Source organism: Macaca mulatta, chromosome 1, assembly GCF_049350105.2.
Source record: "Macaca mulatta isolate MMU2019108-1 chromosome 1, T2T-MMU8v2.0, whole genome shotgun sequence".
Classification (NCBI taxonomy): domain Eukaryota; kingdom Metazoa; phylum Chordata; class Mammalia; order Primates; family Cercopithecidae; genus Macaca; species Macaca mulatta.
The window spans coordinates 117,432,434-117,458,271 of NC_133406.1; the positions used below are offsets into that span (position 1 = coordinate 117,432,434).

At 46.6% G+C, this 25,838-nt stretch overlaps 4 non-coding genes and 2 pseudogenes across 5 annotated transcripts; 5 read left to right on the plus strand and 1 right to left on the minus strand.

The window, feature by feature from the left end:
* The first annotated feature begins 2,761 nt into the window (after positions 1–2,761).
* Positions 2,762–2,834, plus strand: TRNAV-CAC (transfer RNA valine (anticodon CAC)). The gene has a single exon. It is a non-coding gene; the product is annotated as a tRNA-Val (tRNA).
* Positions 2,835–6,685: 3,851 nt separating this feature from the next.
* On the plus strand, positions 6,686–6,756 carry TRNAG-CCC (transfer RNA glycine (anticodon CCC)). Its single transcript has one exon. It is a non-coding gene; the product is annotated as a tRNA-Gly (tRNA).
* Positions 6,757–10,559: 3,803 nt separating this feature from the next.
* LOC107000807 (protein FAM231D pseudogene) lies at positions 10,560–11,425 on the minus strand (annotated as a pseudogene).
* Positions 11,426–14,037: 2,612 nt separating this feature from the next.
* Positions 14,038–14,883, plus strand: LOC107000806 (uncharacterized; annotated as a pseudogene). The gene has a single exon (XR_001447954.3). The product of XR_001447954.3 is annotated as an uncharacterized LOC107000806 (transcript).
* On the plus strand, positions 14,862–14,933 carry TRNAE-UUC (transfer RNA glutamic acid (anticodon UUC)). Its single transcript has one exon. It is a non-coding gene; the product is annotated as a tRNA-Glu (tRNA).
* A 2,744-nt stretch (positions 14,934–17,677) lies between these two features.
* TRNAN-GUU (transfer RNA asparagine (anticodon GUU)) lies at positions 17,678–17,751 on the plus strand. Its single transcript has one exon. It is a non-coding gene; the product is annotated as a tRNA-Asn (tRNA).
* Positions 17,752–25,838: the final 8,087 nt, after the last annotated feature.

A 25,838-nucleotide genomic window follows, 5' to 3' on the forward strand; every position in this document is an offset into this window, starting at 1 on the left:
TTTATGAAGCTTAGTTTGGCAGAGTATGAAACTTTGACAAGCACTTTTTTTTTTTTTCTTTTAGGTGGCTAAAAATAGGCCCCAGTCTCTTCTGACTTGTAAGATTTTGGTTGAGAAGTTTGCTGTTAGTCTGATGGGATTTCCTTTAGAGATAATTTGGTCCTTTTCTTCAGCTGCCTTTAAGATTTTTTCTTTCACATTGATCTTGGAAAGTCTGATGACTGTATGCTTTGCAATGGTTATCTTGTGTAGTATCTTGCAGAAGTTGTCTGAATTTCTTGTATCTCAATATCAATCTCTCTAGTAAGACTAGGAAAATTCTTTCCTGAATTATTCCTTCAAATATGTTTTCCAGGTTGCTTACTTTTTTTTCTTCTCTCTCCGGAATGCCAATAAGTCATAGGCTTGATCGCTTTACATAACCTCATAATTCTCAAAAGCTTTGTTCATTTTTAAAAATTATTTTTTCTTTATTTTTGTCTGACTAGGTGAATTTGAAAGACCAACCTTCAAGCTCTGAAATTCATTCTTCTGCTTGTGTAGTCTATTGTTAAAGCTTTCAATGTGTTTTGAAATTCCTTTAGTGAATTTTTCAATTATAGACGTTGTATTTGTTTTTTCTTAATATAGTTTTCTTGTCTTTCATATTCTGTATTGTTTTTCTGGTTTCTTTGCATTGGACTTCAATTTTTTCTTGGATCTCATTGAGTTTCCTTGCAATACGTATTTGGAATTCTTGTCTGTCATTTCTGACATTTCAGTCTGGCTAGGATCCATTGCTAGGAACTAGTACAATCCTTTGGAAGTGTGTAAATACTACGAGTACACTGGAGTTCTTGCACTGATTCCTTCTCATCTGAGGAAGCTGTTGCTTCTTATTTTTGAATTTGGTATTGTTTGGATGAGGATTTTTAATTTTTTTATTCTTTTTTTTCTTGATGGTATGACTGTGATATGTGTTGTGTATGATTGTTTGGCTTCATTTCTGGGTGCTTTTGGGGGGCCCTATCTCTGTATGTGTTTCTTGGTTGTAGGTAGCTTCTAAGCAGTAGCTTTCTCAGATGCTGCTTGTTGTGGTGATGTACTGGAAGTAAAAGCTAACACACTGACCCCTGTTGGGGGCTGAGGGTAGGGAATTCTCAGGAAGCTTATCTCATGGACTAGCACTAAGCCCTTCGGGTAGCAGGGTTTTTTTATTCAGTGGTCCAGTTTAGGATGCAGTCTAGTAGATGCTGCTTAAGAGTAAGGGTGGGTAGGTAGGCTGGTGTCCAGTGGAAAAACCTGCTCTGACAGGATGGTGGCAAGAGATCATGTTGGGGTGTGCTGAGGCCTCAGGGGAAGGGGCAGAGGTGCACTAGCTCCTCCTGAGTAGGCAAGAATGTGATCTGCTTCCCTATCATGCCCCTGTCACAGAGCTCATAACCTTCATTTTATAAAGACTTTGTCCTTTGGTTCCTGGCTGTGGTGCAGCTGAAGTCTATGGATATGCCACTCTGACAGCTACCACTAAAATGGGGCTTAGGGCAGAGCCTCTTCCCCGAGTCCAGGGCAGGCAACTCCATGATCTATCCTCCATTGCCAGGGCACTGCAGCTTTGTATAGGGAGGGAGAATTGGGCCCGTCCTTCCTGAAAGCTGAAGCAGCACAGGCTCACTTTCAGCCTGGGTGGTGCCACCATGAATAATATAAATAGTGTTCTGTCCTAGTGCACACTCACTGGGTCCTAGAGAAAAGAACCACTGCTACGTCTGCAGCCATACAGGGGATAGGGGAGAGATGATCCCTGCTTTTCCACGCCCGTTCCTGGATGTCAATGCTGCCCCCTTCTGCGATTGGTGCCATGCCAGTGTTTTCTTTGTCCCTTGGAGGGCTTTGGGACAGTGAGCAAACAACTGTTCTGATAAACGCAATTTAAACCGCGACCCTTGGCTCGCTCAGGTCGTGGGGTTGGGCCGCCTTTGCGCTTTTCCTTTGAATCTGCCCTTCTTCTGGGTTTGTTCTCTCGAGCCAGGGGAAGGACTGGGTCCCCTCTGTTTGGCTCCTCTTGCCTTATCAGAAACCTCACACTCCGTCCTTTTCCAGAGAAGCTTCAGAGAGTGCTTTGCTGGGTTTGCTGGCGTCCGGCAGGGTGCAAGTATGTGGGGATGCGCGCTGTGAGTCTGTGTTTCCTCCGCTGTGACGGCTCTTCCCTCTCCTGTAGGAAAAGGCAATGCCCCTTTTGTCTTGTCCATGTGGGACTCCAAAGAGCCCAGACGCGACAGAAAGGCGGCGAATCCTCTCAGAGTGGGCAGGGGAGGAGATAGAATATGGGAATGGGGCGGTAGAGGGGTGGGATTTCATGAAATTTCCTGATTTAAGGCTATCATAAAGTAGGCCTCTTTGGGAGCTCGGCTCTCCAGTCACTGGTAAGGGTAACATCCCATCAGCCTCTGGTGAGGTTCAGTCGCGTCCCCCGACTGCATTTGGAGCCAAAGGCAGAACGAGGCCGGCACTGCGGCCTGGCGTCCAGTGACCTAGCGATCTGCATATTCCTCAGGGTGGAAGCACCTGGACTTCAGATGTGAAGGCAATGCGGTCACTACTGCAGTAAGAAAAGCAACTAGGGGAAATGGCACCTTCTTCTCCAAACTTTTTTTGAGACACTCTCGCTCTGTCGTCCAGGCTGGAGTGCAGTGGCGCGATCTTGGATTTGTAAACTATAGTAGAAATGGCTGATCTAAGATTTTCATGATTATATTTTGCCTCTTGTGGCAAGTGTGTGGTTTCCGTAGTGTAGTGGTTATCACGTTCGCCTCACACGCGAAAGGTCCCCGGTTCGAAACCGGGCGGAAACAGGTCTCCTTTTACCTTTAAATTTAGTGAGTTTACTCAAGGTTGAAAAACAGAAAAGTTGTTGAACCTGTGACCTACATTTTACACCTCATCAATCTAGACAGATTGTCGACCAGGCTACAATTTCCACTGGTCTGCCAGTAAGAGTACGTCACAGCAGGCCTGCTTAATGTTAGCTTTGGTTCCAGAAATTCCTTAGGGTTCTTTTCATTCTCTTCTATCGCCTGAATTTTCACAGGCTGACACTGAAAGTGGATGACATCTTAGCGCATTTCCTAAGGGTCCCGCTTGGCTTCGCTTTACTCTGATCCAGTTGCAGATCTGGCTGATTTGAGAGACAACAAAACAAAACATTTTTTAAAAAGGTTCTAAATCTGCATCTGGAACTCATAGAGTCAATATTCCAAAATCACACGAATTATGTATATACATTTGCATGCATACCCCTTCCCCAAATAATCCTCAGCAAACCGGTAAGTGTCCAAACTACTCTCCGGAGGCTTAGGTAATCAACAATTTAGTAAATATAATTCCTAATGTGTAGTGTACACATCCTGTATTGCCCACCCTTCTCTATTGCTTTGTCCCCAAGCGCCCTCAATTTTGCCTAAATGGGTTCCAGGTCATAGCCACCGACTCTCGCTTTGCCTTCTGGCCTCGAGGCAGTGCGCTTCAGCACCATTGCGCCAGGTGAGGCTGCTGAGAACAGCTAAGTGGCCAGCACTAGTGCAGCTGGAGGCCAAGGCCCAGAATCTTCAGGAGTCTGCCCTTTACCCAGGCGAAAAGCCCAAGGGCTCTCCTCACAGCTTCCCAACATCCCTCTACAGATTTTTTAAAATATTAGATTTATTAACCTGTAGAGGTGGAGAGAATCAAAGAAATCACAAGATATCTCCGAGGGAAAAAGGAGAGCACCAGGAGTACATCACTTAAGAGTATTGAATCAGCAAGCCAAGGATAGGAAAATGGAATGGATAGGATGACTGCAGGGAATTGTACTGAGGTGGATGCTAACCACTATTTACTGTTAATAGGTTGAGCCAAGCACACTAATGGGGACATAACCGAAATACTTAATAGGGCACTCTTTTGCCCACCATGTGTTTTATAGTATAATTGCTAAATGATGTATTACCCTACTGGTTCTATGAAGCTTCCGGAGCCAAAGAGCCAGAGCATGGGAGCATAAAAATCCTGTCAATTGAAGCCTTGGGCTCTGCACTGCTAAGGCTGGCCCAGAGGCTGGATTGCAAATGCAGGTGCTAGTGTAATGGAATGGATGTTTGTGTTCCCTTCAAATTATATATTGAAGCCTTAACTCCCAACGTGAAAGTATTTTGGAGGTAGGGCCTTTGGGAAGTAATCAGGCTTAGATGAGGTCATGACCATAGGATCTCCATGATGAGATCAGTGTCATTATAAAAAACAGAAGAAAGATCAAAGTGCTCTCTCTCTCTCCACCATGCAAGGACAGAAGGAGAAGGTAGCAGTCTGCAAGCCAGGGAGAGAGCCCTCACCAGGGAACCAAATCAGCTGGCAGTTTGATCTTGGACTTCTCAGCCTCTCAAACTGTGAGAAAGAAATTCCTCATGTTTAAGCCATCCAGTCTGTGGTATTTTGTTATGGAAACCTAAGTTAAGATAGCTGGTTCACCGGGGAATCCACTGGCATGAACCTGTGAAAAGTTTATGACACGTCAAGTAGTTTGCTGCTCCTGGATTTGAGTATTGGCAAGAACTATTAGAGTGGTGAGCACAGAGGGAAGAAGGGTACAGAGAATAAGGTATTCATCATTGTATCGTTGTACTGAAGAAATAAAGGGACATTACATGGTTTTAGGCTGAAGTTATGTGCAGATTTCAGCTGTGGAAGGGTCACTTAGCATACAGTGTGGCAAGTGAGTGGTGCGTACTACACTGGCTGTAGGGAGTCCAGTTTTGTTTGTTTGTTTTTCTTTTTGTTTTTTGAGACGGAGTCTTGCTCTTTCACTCAGGCTGGAGTGCAATGGTGTGATCTCGGTTCACTGCAACCTTCGCCTCCCGGGTTCAGGTAATTCTCCTGCCTCAGCCTCCCAAGTAGCTGGGAATACAGGCGGGTGCCCCCACGCCCAGCTAATTTTTTTTTTTTTTTGTAGTTTTAGTAGAGACGGGGTTTCACCGTGTTAGTCAGAATGGTCTCAATCTCCTGACCTCATGATCTGCCTGCCTTGGCCTCCCAAAGTTCTGGGGTTACAGGCATGAGCCACTGCACCTGGCCAGGAGTCCAGTTTTTTTTTGTCTGCTTATGTTAATGGACGCAAGAGCTGATAGATGGAAAAGTGTGGTAATAAAGTGGCAGTAAGCTTGTGGAGTATCCAATAAACCTAAACACTATTTTTTTGAATTGAACTGAAATTGTTGTGTTGTGAAAACGAGAGTTTATCCAAAGAAAGATCTGGCTTGGCAAACAGGATGGATGGTGGCGAGGATAAGTGTGCTAGGCAGGGCTAGAAACAGGTTTTAGTGATCACTGAAACACCCAGGACAGTGCACTACTCTTTGGGAGATGCTGTACTTGGGTCTGATCACTGGGTTTTGAGATAGACGATGGTACATGATGCTGACAGGGAACTCACTGGTGTGTTGAGTTTTAGCATCTGTGACTCTGAGATGCATATGAGGCCTTTGCAAATTTAGAATTTGAGAGTAGAAAGTACAGGTTTGTATTTTAGAAGGTGATTTGGGAATAAATGTAGCTCTGGTTGATATAGATAATATGTGAAGGTTTGTTGGCCAGAGCTGATGTGTGTCTTGGGTGTTGGGCAAAGAACAGAGAACGGTCAAAGCTCTTCCAGGTCAATGTGAAGGGTGATTTCCTTGTTGGGCTCAAGTTTATGACTCAGCCTAGACCTAGCTTGGCCTCTCAGCTAGAGAAGAAGCATGATTCCATGTCACACACAGCTTCTGTCTGAAAAAGTCATAATGACTCCCAGACCCAACATGTGGGGCAAACTCTGGATTTTTCTCTTCAGTTTACTCTCTCCAGGGAAAATTGAGGAAAGAAATCTCTCTACTATTTGAACTTCATCAAAAGACTAATATGTTAATATTTTGACTGTCAATATTTCCTTAAACTAGTCTACTCCTTACATAGCTAATACATCAAAGCATGTTAACTTAGGAAATTGGATTCTCCATAACAATGAAATATTGACTGCAAGCATTATTAATCTTTTTATATCACATTTCCTTCAAGTGCTTTATACATCTTCAAGCAGACAAATAACAGTATTATAATGATCACAAGACCGATCATTACTCTTCTGCCAAAAAAACAGCGACAAAAACTAACTCAGTATACCAACTTTTGTTTCTTCATTATCTCTACCTTGATTCTGTCCTTTTATTTCCTCTTTCCTCTAATTCTAATTTTGCTTCTGCTTCTTATTTCCTCCCTGAATTAGAACTTTACTTACCTAAACTACCAGTTAGGTTACCTTCTCAGAACCACTAAGGCAGCAGTTTGAGGTTGACAGTTGAAGATTTAGGATTAGAGAAAAGAAACATGAATGAATTTCTGATGTTTTATTATAGGGGTTTGTAATGCAGGTAGAAAGACCTTTTTCAGAGTTAAGAGTTTGATCCGACAAATGAGCTATTTTGATATTTATAACATTGTCTAGTAAAAGTTTCCTGTAAAAACATTTGCTTTGGATGTCTTTGTTAGCTTTTAGTCGACACTTGAAAAAGCCGCTTGCAAGTTTCTAAGTCTTCCTGGATACTCTTTTCAGCTATCTTCCAGGAAGCTGGTACAGGGAGGCATTGGTGATTCAGTGGTAGAATTCTCACCTCCCACAGGAAGCTGGTACAGGAAGGCATTGGTGGTTCAGTGGTAGAATTCTCGCCTCCCACGCGGGAGACCCGGGTTCGATTCCCGGCCAATGCAAGAGGTTTTTGTTCTTCTCCACAGTTCTTTACCCTGAAGCTCCCAGAAGGAGAGGAGCTGCAGGCGGGGTAGTCACGTCAGAGGTCCAAGAGGCCTCCATGGCCCAAAGAAAGGGGAGGTGTGTGGGGAGGAATCTGCGTAGAGATGAAGGGAGCAGCGGAGACTGCTCCTTGCGCGGGGGTGGCCAGTGGACTCTCCGGGCTGTACCCCAGACACTGTGAACCGAATTTGCTAAAATCGTCAGCCACCTTGGCCCCTGCGTGTTTTGTGGGCCTATCGGTGTTCCGCGAGGGATTCCGTGTGTCTGGCAATGTGCGTCAACAGGTGTTGGCCTGAAATTTGGCCGGATACGGTGGCTCACACCTGTAATCCCAGAACTTTGTGAGGCCGAGGCGGATGGATAGCTTCAGGACAAGAGTTCAAGACCAGCCTGGCTAACATGGTGAAATCCCGTCTCTACTAAAAATACAAAAATTAGCCGATTGTGGTGGCATGCACCTGCTATTCCAGCTACTTGGGAGGCTGAAGCAGAAGAATCACTTGAACCCAGGAGGCGGAGGTTGCAGTGAGCCACTGCACCCCAGCGAGTCCGTCAAAAAAAAAAAAAAGGAGTGAAAGAAGGCAGAAGTGTTTATGGGACAAGGAGACTTCCCAGGAGGCTTGGTGTAGCGGCAGGGGCCGGATCCTGAGAGATGAGATTTTTTTTTTTTTAATTATGTAGCAGAATGGGGAGAGAGAAACAGAGAAGCGCATGAAAGAGAGAAAAGCACGAAAATCTCCAGATGTTCAAGAATAAAGCAGAGAAAGTAGTATGAGTGTTTTTACATTAAAAGGATAAGAAGTACAATGGTTGTCAGCAGGCCTTGTGGTCGTGTAGTGGTTAATACCTGTAGTTGTGGTTCCCACAACCTGGGTTCAAATCTGAGTCACAGCAATGTTTTCTATCTTGCGATTGTAGCTAATAGACCTGTCATTTGCTTTGCCTTTAATCCTAGCAGCCTCCAGAGAGCAGAGTAAACCACTGGCCTGGAAGGGCTCCAGCTTCTGGAGTTTAGCCCACTGTGCATAAACTAACTACGGGGGGCGGCCTGACCACAAGGAAAACTTGGACATGCCCTTTGTCTCACAATTGAGCAGAAAAAATTCCCATAGGTGAAGATGCCACCTCTCAAGAGCCCTTTGTCTGTAGCTTCCACTGATGAAATAATGTGGTTATAGTATTTTCTGGTAGAGAAAACAGCTGTATCAGTGGGATTTTTAAAAACACAAAACGAGAACGAGCTTTTAATGAGTTTACAATAAAATCTAAACTACTTGTCATAATCTACACCGGCTTGCCTCCATTCCGCATCCACTAATTTTTATGAGAACAGTAAATTACTACTATTATTATTATTTTTGAGACGTAGTCTTGTTCTGTCACCCGGGCTGGAGTGCCACGGCTCAATCTCGGCTCACTGCAACCTCCGTCTCCCGGGTTCAAGCAATGCGAACAGTAAATAAACTACAGTTCACATAAAGTGCACAAATTTTTAGTGCAATTTGTTTAATTTTGATAAATGTAATCACCACCCAGCTCAAGTTTTAGAAAATTGCCATCATCTGAGAAATGCCTGTTAGAGCCCCTTTCCAGGCAATTCCCACCCTGTGTCCTCTTAGTTAATCGCCATTCTGATGTCTATTCCCATAGGTTACAATTGCCTGTTCTTAAAGTTCTCATGAGTAAATGGACATATCTTTTGTGTCTGGCCTTTTTTCTGCAGTTATGTTCATTATACTCATGAGATACATCCACGTAGTTTCATGGATGACTTCTCAATTGTGGTGTTACTGAATTCTTGTGATGAATATTCTTGTAACAGTCTTTTTGTGCACTTGAGATTCATGGAAGTACTTCAGTTGCTGGGTCATGACCTGAGTATAAGTTTAACATTAGTACAAATTGCCAGTCTTCTAGAATGTTTTTTCACCAGCAGTGACAGTTGAAGTGGCACCAAATTCTTGTCAGCATTTGATGTGCTAACTTTGTTAAATGTAGCTGTGCTCTCAGACCAGTCTGACCAACATGGTGACACCCCGTCTCTACTAAAAGTACAAAAATTAGCTGGGCATGGTGGCATGCACCTGTAGTCCCAGCTACTCAGGAGGGGGAGGTTGCAGAGAGCCAAGATCGCACCGTTGCACTCCAGCTTGGGTGACAGACTGAGACCCTGTCTCAGAAAAAAAAATAATAATAATAAAATAAAGTACCCATACACTGGTAAGTGGTTAGTGGTGTCTCCGTGTGGAATTAATTTGTACTTGCCTAATGAACAATACTATGAAGCATATTTTCTTATGGCTTCCAGCATATAAGAAATTTTCCTTTGCAAAGGCCTATTCGAATATTTTGCCTGATTTTATTTGGCTTAGCTCTATATTACTGATTTATGAAATTTCTCTTATATATTCAGGAATTCAGTCATTTTTCAAATAAATATATTGCAAAGGACTTTTCCCAGTCAGTGACTTGACTGACAACTGAAAGCTGTCAAGTGAAAAATCACACAATTTATAAATTTAGAAAGGAGATTTTATTTTTTATAAAGGGTTACAGCCTGCAAGGCGGCCATTCTGACAGACTGGGAGGCATACCCTCCTGCTGAAACCTGAAAAATAGGTTTCCAGGGAGGGGAGGGGAGAATAGGGATTTATGTTGATCTGGTTGGCCACATATATTCAACAGGGAATAGGAGGAGCTCTGAATATTCATGAAGGGATCCTGCTGCATGCATGCTGAGTAAACATGCCTGTCACATGCAACCCATGTTCACTTTGGGGTGGAGACAACATTTAAATACATTATAGTTAGGCCTTATGCTTCAAAAGGTGAAGCAGAGACACAAAGGCAATCAAGTGCACAGCCTCTGTAAACTGTCCAGAACTAGTCCACAGCCAGTGGTCTCTTATCAGGAGAAAGTTACTGAAATCAGTCTCTTGTCCAATCAAAGCTGTAGTTATGGCTTGTGTAGGGAGGGCTCAGTCAGTTTATGGTAATGGGTGAGCTGCAAGTGCTTCAGCATTGCTTATCTCAAGGCCAGTGCTTGCTTAGCTACAGAAAAAAAGAAAGAAGAAAAAAAAACCTGGCAGTTAGAACATAGTTTATTTTTTAAGTTGAGGGGTGCATGACTTAACCTTGCCTGGCATAGCCTTAGGTCTTGTTTATAATATAGTATCTTACTATGGTAAGGAGTCTGTTCTGTCAGTCTTATGATCTCTATTTTAACAATAATGCTGATCAGTTACGTCTAAACCACAAAAGGGAGAGAGAAGGTCAGACGGGTGTCTGATCTTCCAAATACTGGTCAGGAACTCAGTATTTAAGACTTCTCTGGGATCTCCTTAGCCAAGATGAGGTCTGTCCAGTTGGTTGGATGGCTTTGGATTTTAATTTTAGTTCTCAAAGCATTTAATTTGATGAGATTTTTTCTTTATTTTTAAAGCCTGTTATGTTCTATAGGAAATCTTTCTACTCAGGATAGTGAATGTATTCTTTTAATTTTATCTCTCTATAAGTTCCACAGTTTTACTTTTAATTTTTAAAATGATGACATCTAAAATTCTACTCCTAACCAAGACATTCTTGGGGGTTACCAAGGACAACTCCAAAAATCTTCCATAAGTGGTCAAAGAACTTACTGGGATCCTGGGCTGCAGGGCACAGTGGCTTTAGTGCACCTCTGCTTTTAAGACTATTCAGAAATTGCGTTTGTGAACCCATCAGGCTGTTTAAACATCAGCAACTTAGGGCTTGCACACAACATGCAGTTATGCAGCAGCTGGTTTCTGGATCTCGTGAATGCCTACATGCATACATCCCCGGGAATTTTCTAAATTTGATCTCTTATGGTATTTCAAGTGGCTTAGTTGTCTCTTTCTTTTGCCTGCTGCCACACACATACCACCAAATCCTGCACTCCAAGCTTTTCCTTCTGCACCCTGGACTCCCAACCTCCAGTTAGACAATCCACATCTTCCCACAACTGCCTCAGGATCCTCCAGGTCACTGTGCCTCCTGCAGCAACCAGGCCAGGGGATATCTGGATTCCTATTACACTTCTGAGGAAGGTGGTTAGGGGGCGTGGAGGATGTGTGTGGGAGGGGTTGCGGTTGAGGGCAGGAGTATTCTGTGGTCTTCTGTCTTCTACCTCATTGGCCCAGGTGCTGCTCTCCCTCCGGTTGTCTGCTTTCAGCCCTGTGTGGGAAATCAAGTCTGTGCCCTGATCTTCCTGACTCTCATTTTGTGAGTAACCTGAACGGATGAGCCATCGCTCTTGTCCCACACATTCTGTTCAAAAGGTGCCCTCCTCTCTACTTGCTCGGGGGCCTACCCACTGAGCTGTGGCACTCAGGCTGGGATGCCACCCAGTACAGAGGCTCTGCAGCCGTGCAGGGGTCTGACTGTTCCACACCAGCAGGATACAAGCCACATGCTGTGGTGGAAAAGCATTCAGAGGTGTGGGCTGAAGGCCTCTCTTTCCACAGTCCCTTTGAAGACCCCATGGAAGTAGGCACCCCTTTGAGGAACAAGGTGGCCCAAGACCAAGCTTCACATGAAGGCGCTCGGGTCCCAGTAGGTCCTGTCTGTGCCTTGTATAGCCGACTGCTTCATGCATCTTACCCGGTTTCCCCTCTTCCACTACCCAAGCTCCTCCTCGACCCCCTTGCTCAGCTATCCTTAGGACAGCAAGATCCCCAGCACTTGGAAAAGCCCCAACTCCAGTGCTTGGGGAGGGAGTTGGTTTCAAGTCGTCTAACCACAGAAGAATACAGAACCTGAGGCAGGAGGGAATCCCTTCCCTTGCTGGGTCTCTTGGCACAGCCCATCCAGGGGTCTGGGTCAGGGTCCAGGTATCCTCTACCCTCCTTGAGGACCTGAGTTTTCAGGCCCCCCGGGTTGGTCAGCGTGGAGTCTTTCCCACTGTTCATCTGGGAACTGTAGGAATATCCCATGGGGCCCTCTCTTACTTATTAGAGACACCCGGGAAATACTCCAGCAGAAACTGGGTGCAGTGTACCAGATCACAGTAATAATAATTACAGGATTAGGCTAATCTTTGCCTACCAACAAGTCAAAAAGTATCCTTGAAAATCTTTGCCTACCAACAAGTCACAAAGTATCCTTGAAATGCTTTATATCTTTAACTTTTAAGTTTTGGTCTATAATGCGTCTCAAGTTACTTTTGTGTGTAGAGTGAGGGAGAATAACATCATTGGCCTCCCCTACCTCCATATGAAAGTCCATTAATTGAAACGGTTTGTTTTCTTCTATTGAACTGCTTTCATTGAAAACCCATTTATTGACTGTATAGCTATGGATCAGTTTCAGGTCTCTTAACTCAGTCCATTTATCTACTTGTCACTCCTGATGCCTTGTCTATAATAGCTTATGGTCAGCCTTAAAGTCAGATAGTACAAGTCTTTGTTCTTTTTCACACATTGCAATCAATTTTGAAATAGGTAATAACTCATAAAACCATCACACACATCAGGACATGCTGTCACTTCATTCCTTTCTGATATGGTTTGGCTGTGCCCTCACCCAAATCTCAACTTGAATTGTATCTCCCAGAATCCCCATGTGTTGTGGGAGGGACCTAGGAGGAGGTAATTGAATCATGGGGGTGAGTCTTTCCCATGCTATTCTCCTCATAGTGAATAAGTCTCACTATCTGATGGGTTTATCAGGAGTTTCTGCTTTTGCTTCTCCCTCATTTTCTCTTGCTGCTGCCATGTAAGAAGTGCCTTTTGCCTCCCACTATGATTCTGAGGCATCCCCAGCCATGTGGAAATGTAAGTCCAATTAAACCTCTTTTTCTTCCCAGACTCTGGCATGTTTTTGTCAGCAGCGTGAAAACCGACAATACACTCTCATTTCAGAGTCAGACACATGCTCTCACTCACTAGACTGGTTGCTGACTTGTGACCGAAGATTCTGTATTGTACCCTCTGGGGACAATACATCTCCATTTGTCTGCGGGGAGGATGAACATGCAAAAAATCCACAACACTCAGCACAGAGTCTGGATTTAGTCCCATTAGTCTGAATGGGACTAATGCCCTTATAAAAGGGACCCCGGGGAGCTCTCTCGCCCTCTTTCTGCCCCCTGAGGATACAATGAGAAGGTGGCAGTGTACAGCCAGAAAAAAGAAAGTCCCTCACCATAACCCTACCATGTTGGCACCTTGATCTCGGACTTCCAACCTCCAGAACTGTGAGAAATAAATTTCTGTTGTGAATTAGCCACCCAGTTTATGGTACGTTATAGAAACCCGAACTAAGACAGAGATGGAATCCCATGGAGGGTCTCTAATTTGCTAAGCTGGTCATCAGGTGGGATGTTGTAAGTTAAAAACAGGAAGAGCTGACATTTTGTGCATATGAAAGAAGACAGTGGACAGGCCCATTGTCTTCGGCTTTGTCCGCCTCGGCAAACTGGAGACGGAAAGTCGATTCACCTTCTCCAGCCACGGGAGGACCGGGAGGACCTCCAGAGGAGGTTAGGTCGACTTCATGGTAACTTTAGATCCTGAAACCTCACAGGATTTTTCTTGTCTTCCCTTTGATCTCTTTTCCGCCTACCCAACAGGACAGGACTTGCAGCCTTTCTTTCGCGTCAGCAAGGGATCCCTTCTGGACAGGACCGAAGTGAGCAGCTGGTTTCCCCTACGCTTCCTTCCGGGCCTGGGCGTCACAATAGCTCAGGCTGACCTGAGACCTAACTCCCGGCGAGTGGGACCAGCAGGAGCCTGGAAGAATGCTCGCACCGGGGTGGAGATTGGGCGCTGGGGTTTGCGAACCGCAGTCAAACCCTCTTCCCTGAGCACCGCGCACCTGCCCCCGGGGGTGCTGAAGGAAGTGGCCCATAAAGCTTCTCTGCAACCGAAAGAAGCCTGAAGCTCCAGGAGGGGCGAGAGGAGACTCGTTGAGCGAACCCAGCCCTTTGCCTGGCTGGTCCTGGTCAACAGGCTCGGAAGAGGCCGATTTGGAGGACCTAAAGGTTTAGAATCTCATGATGTCAAGATGTTAAAGCCTAAATCCTAAGTTCTGACTGTGAGGGGGAGCGAGGGTGTCTTGAGCTGGATCGACCCTTGAGTCTTCACCTGGAGGGTCCTCTGCACAAGTTCAGAGAGCAGGACAACGCGCAGCAATGGTTCCCCACAGGGGGCAACTACACTCTCACACGCCTGTCCCATCCCCGCTGGGACACTAGGCCACGACTGGGGGAAGCGGGAGGGAGAATGTTAACCCCCTGGCATGTATCTAGTCAGCGGAGGCGACGGATGTTGCTAAACACCTTACAATCCACCGCGGGAGGGCCCCTCCCCCACCCCGAAGTAGCAATTCTGCGGAGGTGGAGAAACTCGGTTGTAGATCAATGCCCACGCACTTGCCCGATGGTAAATCACGAGTTGGTGACCAATTGGATTTTGGATCTGAGGAAAAAACTCCAGCGTCAGAGGGAACTCTGGAAGTTTTGCCCGGAGCAAACGGAAGGGTGGCGTTGCCATCGCCTAAAATGGGAAAATGGCAGGTGTCACAGGTTGCAGGGGAAGGTGGGAGACCAGGTGAGGGCCCCGGAGAGTTCCAGGAAAGAGTTTCCCATGCACCCCGTCTCGGTTTCCGCATCCGTCTGATTCCTTATGATGTTGAGGGTGCCGGGGTCTGGGTCCTTTATGATGCAGAGGGTATCCCCGTCTCACCCCGGGCCCCTCCCCGCTCCCGCCTCCTCCTGGCAACCTGGTGCGCGGCTCCGGCCCTGGCCACCCGCGACCGTCTCGTCATTCGCTGCCGCCTCGCAAAGGCGCATCTCTAGGCCAGTGGTGAGCTGCGGCCGGGTTGCTGCAACTCGCTCCAGGACTCGGGACTCGTGGCCTTGGTGTCCCTCGCGGAGCCCTCGGTGTGTCGCCTGCGGGCTCTTTGTTTTGAAGAAAGTAGGGAGGGAAAGGCCTTGTGAGACGACTCCAGGAGCAAAGAGCGACCCTTACAAGGCCCACGTCCTCCCAGAGCACAGGGGAACTGTCGCCTCAGACGGAAGAAGGAAGAGAAAGCAGCCTCGTGTGTCTCCCTGGTGGTCTAGTGGCTAGGATTCGGCGCTTTCACCGCCGCGGCCCGGGTTCGATTCCCGGTCAGGGAATTGTTTTGTTTGCATTGGTCGCACTCCCACAGGAGTCTTTCTTTACTACCCTGTCAGCCAGCCTGCTCCAAGGGCCAGATGCAGAACAGTCTCCGCAGCGAGGGGCAAACCCCATCGAAGAAGGGCGAGTCCTGGTGGACCAGCTCTCACGTTTATCTCCGTGTCTGTCATCCGCTGAAGAGGTTTTAGAGAGCGCCTGAGCGTCTCGCTCAGGTGTACACAGCCGTGCAGAGGTGCCAGCCCCCGTGAAGTTGTACCCAATAAGGCCATCCTCTTTGCCGTCGCCTCCCCGGAGGCACCTATGGGGCTGAGCTGTGAATAACTGAGAGGCCAAACCAAGTCGTGTTGTTTGTGCGTGCCCTGGACATGGGCACGGGCCAGTCAGCTGAGCCTCCTCACCTCCCTTCGCAGCTAACGTGCTCGTTAGGCCGTCGGAAGAGGTGACTGGAGGCGATGCCCGCGAAGTTGGGAGTTGGGTGAGCGGCAGGTGAGGTCCTGGAGGGCGGTGCCGTTTGCTGATTGAGCGGCAGAGGGAGGCGATGTTCCCTGAGCCAACAAAGACAGCAGGTGGAGTAGGCACAAATGGAAAACTGTTGCGGGTGCCCTAAGCGGAAGGCAGGTGTAAAAATCAGCACTAGGACGTGGAAGCGATGGTACCACAGTCAAATCCCACAGTGTCTACACTCTACCAAGCACTTGCGCACGCTCCCCCTTTTCCATTCAGTACTCCCAAGAGGGGTTTGGAAAAACCCCGCGTCCACTGTAAGCTCAGGGGAGAGCGGGAGCCAGGGAGGTGAAGCGCACAAACTGGGCAGAGGTGGCAGGCAGAACCTTGGGGGTGACAGGGCGCGGTGGCTGTGGGGCGGGAGCCGCTGCTGAAAGGCGGCCTGGGTTGTGGTGTGGGGTGACTGTCGGTGGAATCTTTGGCGGAGAGTGGTTTGGAAGAATGGCGAGGGGAGGCAGTGGGGAGGGTGACCCTGAGCGTTCGGCCAGGGCGAGGAGGCTGTGCTGTCCCTGCAGGGCATGCGCTCAATCCCACTTACCTGGCAGAGTAGAGACCGTGGTGACGAAGGGGGTTCTCCCAGAGTGAAGGTTCTTCATCGCACTCTAGAGTTGCTGATCCCTGTGATTTCCTCAATGTGGGAAACGGTGTTTGTGCTAGAAGAGGGTTGCCCTCTTTACCTAACATAACGGGGTTCAAGACTGACATCGCCTCACGCCTACCCAAAAACGTTTACGTGGCTTCCTCGTCTCTCTTTTTTTTTCTGTCCTAAAGTCGCCTCATCCTCACATTCCCTCATTTTTTTCTTCCACACTCGAGAGAGTCTCTCTCTCTCATTAAAAGCTCCACCAAATATTTGAAATATCTCAACCAGAAAGACTCCAATAAATACCTTATTTCATTCGTGGAAGCTACAGACCAGCTAGGTTGAGAGTTGCTTGATATTTTCTGCTAAACGGTGAGGCATAGAGCACTTCGAAGGTTTCTCTTTGGGCCTTTGTGTGCTGTTGGGTTTCCTTCTTTTCCCCAGACAGTATGGCGCTGTGGGGCCAGCGGTAAACCCTACTTTCTGGCTTTCTGGCTGCAGATAAAGGCCGCAACTGGTGCAGGAATGAAAAGCAAACCAAAAGACACACGGGTTCGCCCCAGTGGGCCCAAGATAAAGTCTGACTGTACCAGGATTCGGATTAGAACAGACGTTGCTGCAGGCACAAGGCAGGGTACTAACCACTATAGAATCCCAACTGCCCATCGTTTTGCTTCCCCACCCCTCTTATTTATTTATGCATTTTCTTGAGAGACAGAATTTTGCTTCGTCGCCCAGGCTGGAGGGCACTGGCGCGATCTCGGCTCACTGCTACCTCCGCCTCTCAGGTTCAAGCGATTCTCCTGCCTCAGCCTCCCGAGTAGCTGAGACTACAAACCTGCGCCACCACACTCGGCTAATTTTTGTATTTTTAGTAGAGACGGGCTTTCACCATGTTGGCTGGTCTCGAACTCCTTACTTCAAGTGAGTGATCCACCCACCTCCTCCTCCCAAAGTGTTGGGATTACAGGCGTGAGCCACGGCGCCCGGTCCCCCGAAAAATTTTTTTTTTTCATGTAAAAACATTTATGCGATTTTTACTTCTTTATTACTGGGCAGCTACAGGTTCTTGTGATTTTCTCTCTCGTATTCTCCTCTCCATTCTGATACATCTCCCATCTTCTCTGCATCCAGTCGGTGCCCTCTGACGGGCATCCTGGGCTGTCCCTTTGTCTCGTCCTGGTCTCCTCTGTTCACCTTTTCCCTTTTGACTCCCCTGCCTCTTTCCCGCTCCCGCCCCACCGACTCCATCTACTGAAGCCGAGTTGAGTGAGAGGAGAGCAAGCGGAGCAGATGATTGCCTGAAGGCGGCGCAAAAAAACAGAAAGAGCTACCAGGAGAGCCGTCGGGGCGTTCAGCTTCCCTTGGGCCTTACTAGGCTCAGGGTGGGGTCGCAGATCCAGGCATTGCCAGATGCGCTGGCTTCTGAAGCAGGCGAGGGTCAACGCAGGGTGAAGGCCATTCGGCCGCTCTTCTGGTTTCAGAGTCACGCAATGCAAGCGTTTCTAACGTGCAACAACACGATTAGTCGACTCAGCCTCTCCGGTTTTCCGAAACTTTGTAGTCTGCACACTTGTCCTGCAGAAAGCGAATGGCAACCCCTAGAGGTTAGTGATTGCTTAATCTATGTTGACATAAAAACGAACAATCGAGGTTGTCTCTGTGGCGCAATCGGTTAGCGCGTTCGGCTGTTAACCGGAAAGTTGGTGGTTCGAGTCCACCCAGGGACGTAGTTTTAAATGTTGGTAGTTGCGGTCAGGTGCGGTGGCTCACGCTGATTAATCCCAACAGTTTGAGAGGCCGACATAGCGGAAGCCTCGCCTGAGCTCAGAAGTTCAAGACCAGGGAGAATTCCATCTCATTAAAAAAAAAAAAAAAAAAATTGCAGTTATTTCTCCTCAGGCCTATGACTGTATTTAAAAGCGAGAGACTGTTCCCTTGTGTCTTGTGCATCCCATAAGGACACAAAGCAGAAGGTCCCTCTCCGAGCCTCCTAGAAAATAAGATCCCTCCAGAACAAACTAGGTTGTATGTATGGGAACCTGAAAGTATACGAAGAAAGAAACTTCAAAAATTCTGCCTTGCTTTCCACAAAAATTAACCCATCACAGTCTGCCTTCAAGTGGTGTCATACCTCTTCACATTACTCCTCTCTGCCTTTATGCTATTGTCTTGCATTTTACTTTACACGTGTTATAAACCTTACAATCCATCTTTATTACTTTTATTTAAAGAGTCAGATGTGTTTTTGGGTTTTTTTTTTTTTTTTTTTTTGATGTTTTTAAGACTAGTCTTGCTCTATTGGACAGGCTGGAGTGCAGTGGCACAATCTTGGCTCACTGCAACCTCTGCTTCCCGGGTTCAAGCGATTCTCCTGACTCAGACTCCTGAGTAGCAGAGATTACAGGCATGAGCCACCATACCCGACTAATTTTTGTAATTTTAGTAGAGAGGGGGGTTCACCATATTGGCCAAGCTGGTCTCAAACTCCTGACCTCAAGTGATCCGCCTGCCTCGGCCTCCCAAAGTGCTGGGATTACAGGCATGAGCCACCATGCCTGGCTAAAGAGTCAGATGTTAAAATTATAGATTTGCCTATGTAGATGTCATTTCTAGTGGTTTTTCTTTTCTTTTCTTTCTTTTTTTTTTTTGTACATCCAGATTTTCATCCGGTGTCAGTTTCGTTCTACCTGGAGGACTCTTTTAATTTTTTTTTTTTTTGTGGTGTAGGCTGGTGGTAGTGAATTTTCAGCTTTCGTAGAATTTGACATTGGCATTTTCCCCTCAGTGCTTTTAAGATGTTGCTCCACTGCCTTCTCACTTGAATGACTTTCAATGATATAATCTTTCTGGTTTTTGTAAGTACTACGACTTTTTCTTCTGATTTTGAGATTTTTTTCAATAAATTTGAGCAATTCATTTATGAAGTGCCTACTAAATATGGTTTTCTTCAGGTTTCTTGTGCTTGGGGTTTATTCACCTCCTTGGATAAGTAGGTTAACAATTTTCACTATGATTGAAAAATGTCATTGTTTCTTAAATACATTTTTCTTCTTCCCCAGTCCTTTTGGGAACTACAATTACTTGTCTATTAGGTGTCTTAAACTTGCACTATCATTCACTGATGCTCTGTTCATTAAAAAAACAAAAAATTGTTACCATGAGTTGTATTTTAGATATTTCAATCATTCGAGAATTTGTGTTTCTTTTTTTTTTCTTTTTTTATTTTTTTGAGACAGAGTCTCACTCTGTCGCCCAGGCTGGAGTGCAGTGGCATGATCTTGGCTCACTGCAAGCTCCACCTCCCAGGTCCACGCCATTCTCCTGTCTCAGCCTCCTGAGTAGCTGGGACTACAGGTGCCCGCCATGAGGCCTGGCTAATTTTTTCTATTTTTTTGTAGAGACGGGGTTTCACTGTGTTAGCCAGGTTGGTTTCGATCTCCTGAACTTGTGATCCACCTACCTCGGCCTCCCAAAGTGCTGGGATTACAGGCATGAGCCACTGCACCTGGAGGCTTTGTGTTTCTTAATCTTTTTTTCTGCAGTGTCTAATCTGCTGTTAATTGCTTCCAGTTAATTTATTATCTCAAATGTTGTAGTTTTTAATCTCCAAAGTTAGATTCTGACCATTTTTATATGTTCGATGCCTCTGCTTAATTCTTTGGACCCATAGAATATTGTCATAATTATCATAATAACTGTTTTAAAGTCCTCTGTGTTGTTTTTTTTGTTTTTTTTTTTGAGACGGAGTCTCTTGTTGCCTAGGCTGGAGTGTAATGGCACGATCTCAGCTCACCGCAACATCTGCCTCCTGGGTTCAAGCAATTCTCCTGCCTCAGCCTCCCGAGTAGCTAGGATTATAGGCATGCACCGCCATGCCCAGCTAATTTTTGTATTTTTACTGGAGAAGGGCTTTCACCATGTTGACCAGGCTGGTCTCGAACTCCTCACTTCAGGTGATCCACCTACCTCAGCCTCCTAGAGTGCTGGGATTACAGGCATGAGCCACTGCGCCTGGCTGTCCTCTCTGTTAATTCTAACATCATGTTAGGTCTGGTTCAATTTTGATTAACTGATTATTTCTCCTCTTTATGGGTCATCATTTCCTGGCTCTTTGCCTATTTGGTATTCTTTAATTGGACGCAGGACATTGTGAAGTTTACCTTTTTGCATGCTAGCTATTTTTAAATTCCTTTTTTTCCCTTGCCAGTAGGAAGTTATATTTTATAATTCCTATAAATCGTCTTGAATTTTTTCTGGGGTGCACTTAAGTGACCTGTAAACAGTTGGATCCTTTTGGATCTTGCTTTTATGAACTTTTACGTGGTTCAGGAGTAGTGCTCAGTCCAGGGCTGATTATATCCCATTACGAAAGCATTATGAATTATGAATAATTCCAGTCTGACTGGTGCGAACAGATACTGTTTTCTGCACTGTGTGAGTACCAGACGCCATTCCATGATTTTCTTGGATGTTTGTTTCCCTGGTACTAGTCAGCTACTCTTTTCACAATCATGCACTGACTAGTGCTCTGCTGAATACTGGTGGCAGAACCTGTACATATGCCCAGATTCTCTCTGCTTAGTTATCTTCTCACTGGATCTTTGTCCTATGAACTCTGTCTTGCTCTCCCCAGACACTTAGCTTCACTTCCTCAATTCAGGGAGTCTGCCACCGAGCCTTTCCTTTGTGCCTAGCCTGGAAACAATTCTGCACCAGGCTGGCATTCCCTTCCATCCCACATGGAACTGGGGGTTCAGTGTAACTGAAAACATTTGGGCCATTACATTCAGTTTGAACCAGTTGATTTGCATGTCTGTAAAGGAGTTTGGAAAATGAACCCTAGGGCTAATGTGAATGGTGGACAAAATCAGATCTAGAAGTACTGAATGTATCATAAGCTAAGCAGAATTTTTTAAACTAACAGCATTAGTGATTCAGGTGGAATTTCTTCCTCTTCCCTAGGTTCAGTTTCTGGCGAAAGCATGTAGTTTGTTTTGTTTTGTTTTGTTTTCTCACTGTCAACATAACCTCATTTGTTGCATCTGTTGGAATGTTTATTACTCACTTGGTGAGTCTGGTCTACATAGAGATTCAGCATCCAGGAGCAGGGCCACTGTGAGCCTGTCAGTCAAGGAAATGTGGGAAAGAAAAATCCCATTGGGGTTTATTTATTTGTTTGTTTGTTTGTTTATTTATTTATTTGTAGAGGAGTCTCACTCTGTCGCTCAGGCTGGAGTGCAGTGGTGTGATCTCTGCTCACTGCAACCTTGGCTAATTGCAACCCCGGCTCACTGCAACCCCCGCCTCCCAGGCTCAAGCGATTCTCCTGCCTCAGCCTCCCCAGTAGCTGGGATTATAGGCACCCGCCACCACGCCCAGCTAATTTTTGTATTTTTAATAGAGATGGGCTTTCACCTTGTTGGCCTGGCTGGTGTCAAACTCTTGACCTCAGATGATCCACCCACCTCCATCTCCCAAAATGCTGGGATTACAGGCGTGAGCTGCAGAGCCTGGCCTAAAAATATTACTTTTGCAAGGCACAGTACAGGTCCCGGAAGGCTCTCACCTACTTTCCCACCCTTTCCCAACCTTGTCTCCTGCTTTTGCCTTCTATTCTCCTTGACAGGTCTGGGGTCACTGCATCCAGGGCTTGCTTTGCCTTCTATTCTCTGGAGGGAGCACTTAGGCATTTGAGTGCCAGACTGCTGCTTGGAACCACTGAGTGGCCAGCACTGGTGTAGCTGCAGACCAAGGCGTCTGAATCCTCAGGGATCTGCCCTTTACCCAGGTCAAAGGTCCAAGGGCTCTCCTCACAGCTTTCTGCCAGCCCGCTCCAGATATACACATCTTCCTGGAGGTTCAGTTTCTGCCCAAGACCCAGCACAAATGTCATGGATCAGCCGTGACTTTATGATTTTTTGTCCGGACTTCATGGATCCAGCAGGAGTATAGACGAATGTGAAAAGGTTACTAGTTCTAAAGGTTATAAACCCATAGAAACACACCAGAACTTACCTCCCACTCTGGAAGGTGAATGGTGTGGGCTGGAGGGGTTGTTGCTGCCCTTCAGGCCAAGCACTAATTCCTCCAGTATCACAACCCTGCCCTCAAGGCAGATACGTTGATGAGGAGACAATGTATTACCATTACGCTTGTAATCCCAGTGCTCTGTGAGGCTGAAGTGGGTGGATCACCTGAGGTACGGAGTTCGAGACCAGCCTGATCAACATGGGGAAACTCCCGTCTCTCCTAAAAATACAAAAGTTAGCCGAGCATGTTGTGCACACCTGTAATCCCAGCTGCTCGGGAGGCTGAGGCAGGAGAATCACTTCAACCTGGGAGATGGAGGTTGCAGTGAGCCGACATGGCACCACTGCACTTCAGCCTGGGCAACAGCGAGATTCCATCTCAAACAACAACAACGAGAACAACAAAAAACAACAAGACAAAAGAAAAAACATATCTATCTATCTATCTGTCTGTCTATCTATCTATCTATCTATCTATCTATCTATCTATCTATCTATCTATCTCTGTTCTTATTTGGTGTGAATATGGAATATTGACTCCATATCCTTGGCTTGAGATCCAGATGCAGCTTCTGATTGGTTTTCTCAGGCAAATCAACCTGTTCCACATCTGTGCTCTGAGACGGAGGGCAGCCAAGCAGGACCCCCAGGAAATAACTCCTGAGTTTTCAGAGATGTAATCACATTGTCAGCCCATGGAGAAATTCCGGCATTGGAAGAGAATGAAGAGAACTTTGTGAGATTTCCTGATCTAAAACTTCACATTGTTGTGTCGCCCTCAACCTCCCTTGCTGAAATGACTGCCCGGTGGCAAATGTGCCCTTCCCTCCTCACCACTCTGACTAACAGGACAAGGAATGAGGTTCGCTGTGAGCAGGTTTGTTGATTAGCAATGGCATTCCTTTCATGTTTCTTTAGAATCACCTACGTATTTCCAACATTCAGGAAAGCAAGGGTGTTGTCGCCCGATTTCAAACCGGGGACCTTTCACATGTGAGGCGAACATGTCATCACTCCACTACACAAACCCCTCCCAGCTCCTGGCACAAGACACATTCCTGAAAATGTTAGCGTCTACTGTTTTTAACTATTAGAGTTTCCAATATAAGAAATTCGACTGCTTTTCAAAATTTGAGTGAAAAGATGCCAGGAATCACAATCCCTCAGGCAGACAGGCTGAACCTTCATTTATAGTTCCGTGCCTAGCCCTGAAGCCAAGACCCTAGGGACCCCCAATCTGGCTTCGGCATGCCGCATCTCATGCAGGGTTTCCAGGAACTGAGTGCCCGTGTTTGGGAAATTTCCCGGCTGACTCTCTCTGGCTCCCAGAAGCTTCAGGAGCTGGTGGGTTTTGAGCGTTGGAGCCCTGAATGCTCCGTGCCACACAGGAGTGTGGACCCGCCCCTGCAGGGCTGCTGACTGCGCCTCGGGGGCCTTTTCCCTGGTGCTGGCCATCAGGGCTCTTGGCTCTTGACAGGAGAGCATGCTTCAGGTCCTTCCAGGAACCATAGGACCCTCCCTGCCTGCCCTTCTCTCAGGCCGAGGGGTCTGCCCCACAGGCTTTTCCTTGCCAGCCCTTTGGCCTCAGCACTTCGAAGTCTTCCAAAGGGGATCCTTCACTGCCACTCTCGCTTAGTCTGTTCGACTCAGTTTAGGCTGTATTTATTCGCACATTGAAGTTTTAGCAGGTACTGTAGCAAAGCCTGTGTCTCAAGGCATTTGACTGTTTGAAAATATAGAACATCCAACCCAGGCCAAACTGTGCTTCTTGGCCTGCATTGAATTGGTTTGAAGAGCAGGCCACAAGTTTTATAGAACACAAGGGTTTCAGAGCCATCACCGCTGAAGGACACAAGAGCAGCCTATTCAGATTTCATGATCACAGGATCTCCACCTCCATCTTGAGATTTTTTTTTTAAGGGCAGTTTTATTGCATTCTTTCATAATCCTTGAAACTTTTTATTTGCCTTTTTGATGTTCCTGCTCAACAGGTCTTGAAGTGAATTGTAACAAAGAGGTAAGGGCAGTTTTCAGAGAAACGCAGTGTCTGTGAAGTTTTCAAGTTTGTCTCACAGCAAAAGGTCAGCAGGCAGAATTTCCTTTTGCTGAAAGATGTTAATGTTGTTCCTAAGGTGTTCTTTAGACATGAGTGTAGAAACAAATTTGGGGAAGAAAGTGCCATTTTCTCCAGCAGTTGCTTTTCTTACTGCAGCGGTTACCATGTTTCCTTCACATCCGAAGTTCGAATGCTCCCACGCTGGGGAAAGTGACTGAATGTTCGCTGGATGCCAGGCTGCAGTGTCCAGCTTTGTTCTGCTTTGGTTCAGCCTGGAGACTGAGACTGGACTGGACTGTGTCTCCCTCACTAGAGACTGGGAGCCCAGTTCCAGATGAGGCAGGCATCATGGGAACTTTTGATTAGGCAATTTTGTGGCATCTTTTTCTGCTTTCTTCCCTCTGAAATCTCTTTCTCTCCCTCTCCACTGACCCGGAAGAGAGGATTCACCGTCTTTCTGACTCAGAACATTTTGGGGTCCTTCCTGGACAGAAAAAAAAAGGCAATTGCCCTTTACCCTACAGGAGCAGAAAGGGCTGCAGGTATCTGGAGACCCACAAACTCACTTTGTGGGCCACTGAGTATCTGTGCCTTGTGGGATCCTGTCATACCCAAAAGCGTGCGGCTTGAAGCTTCTCTGCGGACTGAACAGGAAGTGTGGGGTTCCTGACTCTTCCAGAGGAGCCACACAGAGAGGTCTTAGCATGTCTCTGGACCTTGAGCAGAGGCCAGAAAGAGGCTTGAAGGTGAGGGCAGAGCCAAGAAAGGGTGGAAAGACAGGCCAACCCACTCTCCCAAGGGTACCTTCTTCAGGACAGTCATTCAGTGATCAGGAAAGGAGAGGATTGTGTAGAGCAACATCTTTACTTCAAAACACGAATTCCCGCCTAGACGTGGAATCCGAGTAAAATATTGGCATTAAAAAGAACTCTGGTTGGCTGGACAAGGTGGCTCATGCCTGTAGTCCCCCTACTTTGGGAAGCCTAGGCAGGCTGATCCCTTGAGCTCAGGACTTTGAGACCATTGTCGGTAAAATGGCAATACCCTGTCTCCGTGGTGGTGCCCCTGTGGTCCTAGCCACTCCAGAGGCTGAGGTGGGAGAATCACTTGAGCCCAGGGGTTTTGAGACAGCACTGAGCCATGATCACGCTACTGCACTCCAGCCTGGGTGACAGAGCAAGACCTTACCTTAAAACATACAAAAACCTGCGATTTGTTTTCTCTGTGTATTGCAAGGATGAGAACAAAAGAGTTCCAACTAAGATGGAAACAGTGCAGATGTGAAAGGTTTTAGGGGAAACCTGTGGTGTTCTGTCAGGGACCACGGGCCTTGCTTAAAAGAAATTTCATCCAGGCTGTCTGGTTTCCTGCATGTCTCTCAGGCCTGCTGTTGGTGGTCCCAGGGGCTGAGCGCTTAGCCCCTTCCCAGCTTGGGTGCTTCCCCTTTTGCCTTCTCCCAGCATCCTGGTCCACTCCCATGGCTCCTGTGGCCATCTCTCCAGAGCCATGCTGTCACCTCGAAATGGGGCATCTCTAGATTGGTTTTTTACATTAAACTGGGATATGAATACATTTATTAGGATGCTCACAAAATAAATGACACATGAATTAGCACTCCCCTCATGTGATAAAGAATACACATGGCCCACACTGTGGCAGGAAACAGGGGTAAGGGCTATCAGAGCTGGGACTAAGTGTCCACTGAAGAAATCTCGATTCATCAGAAAGA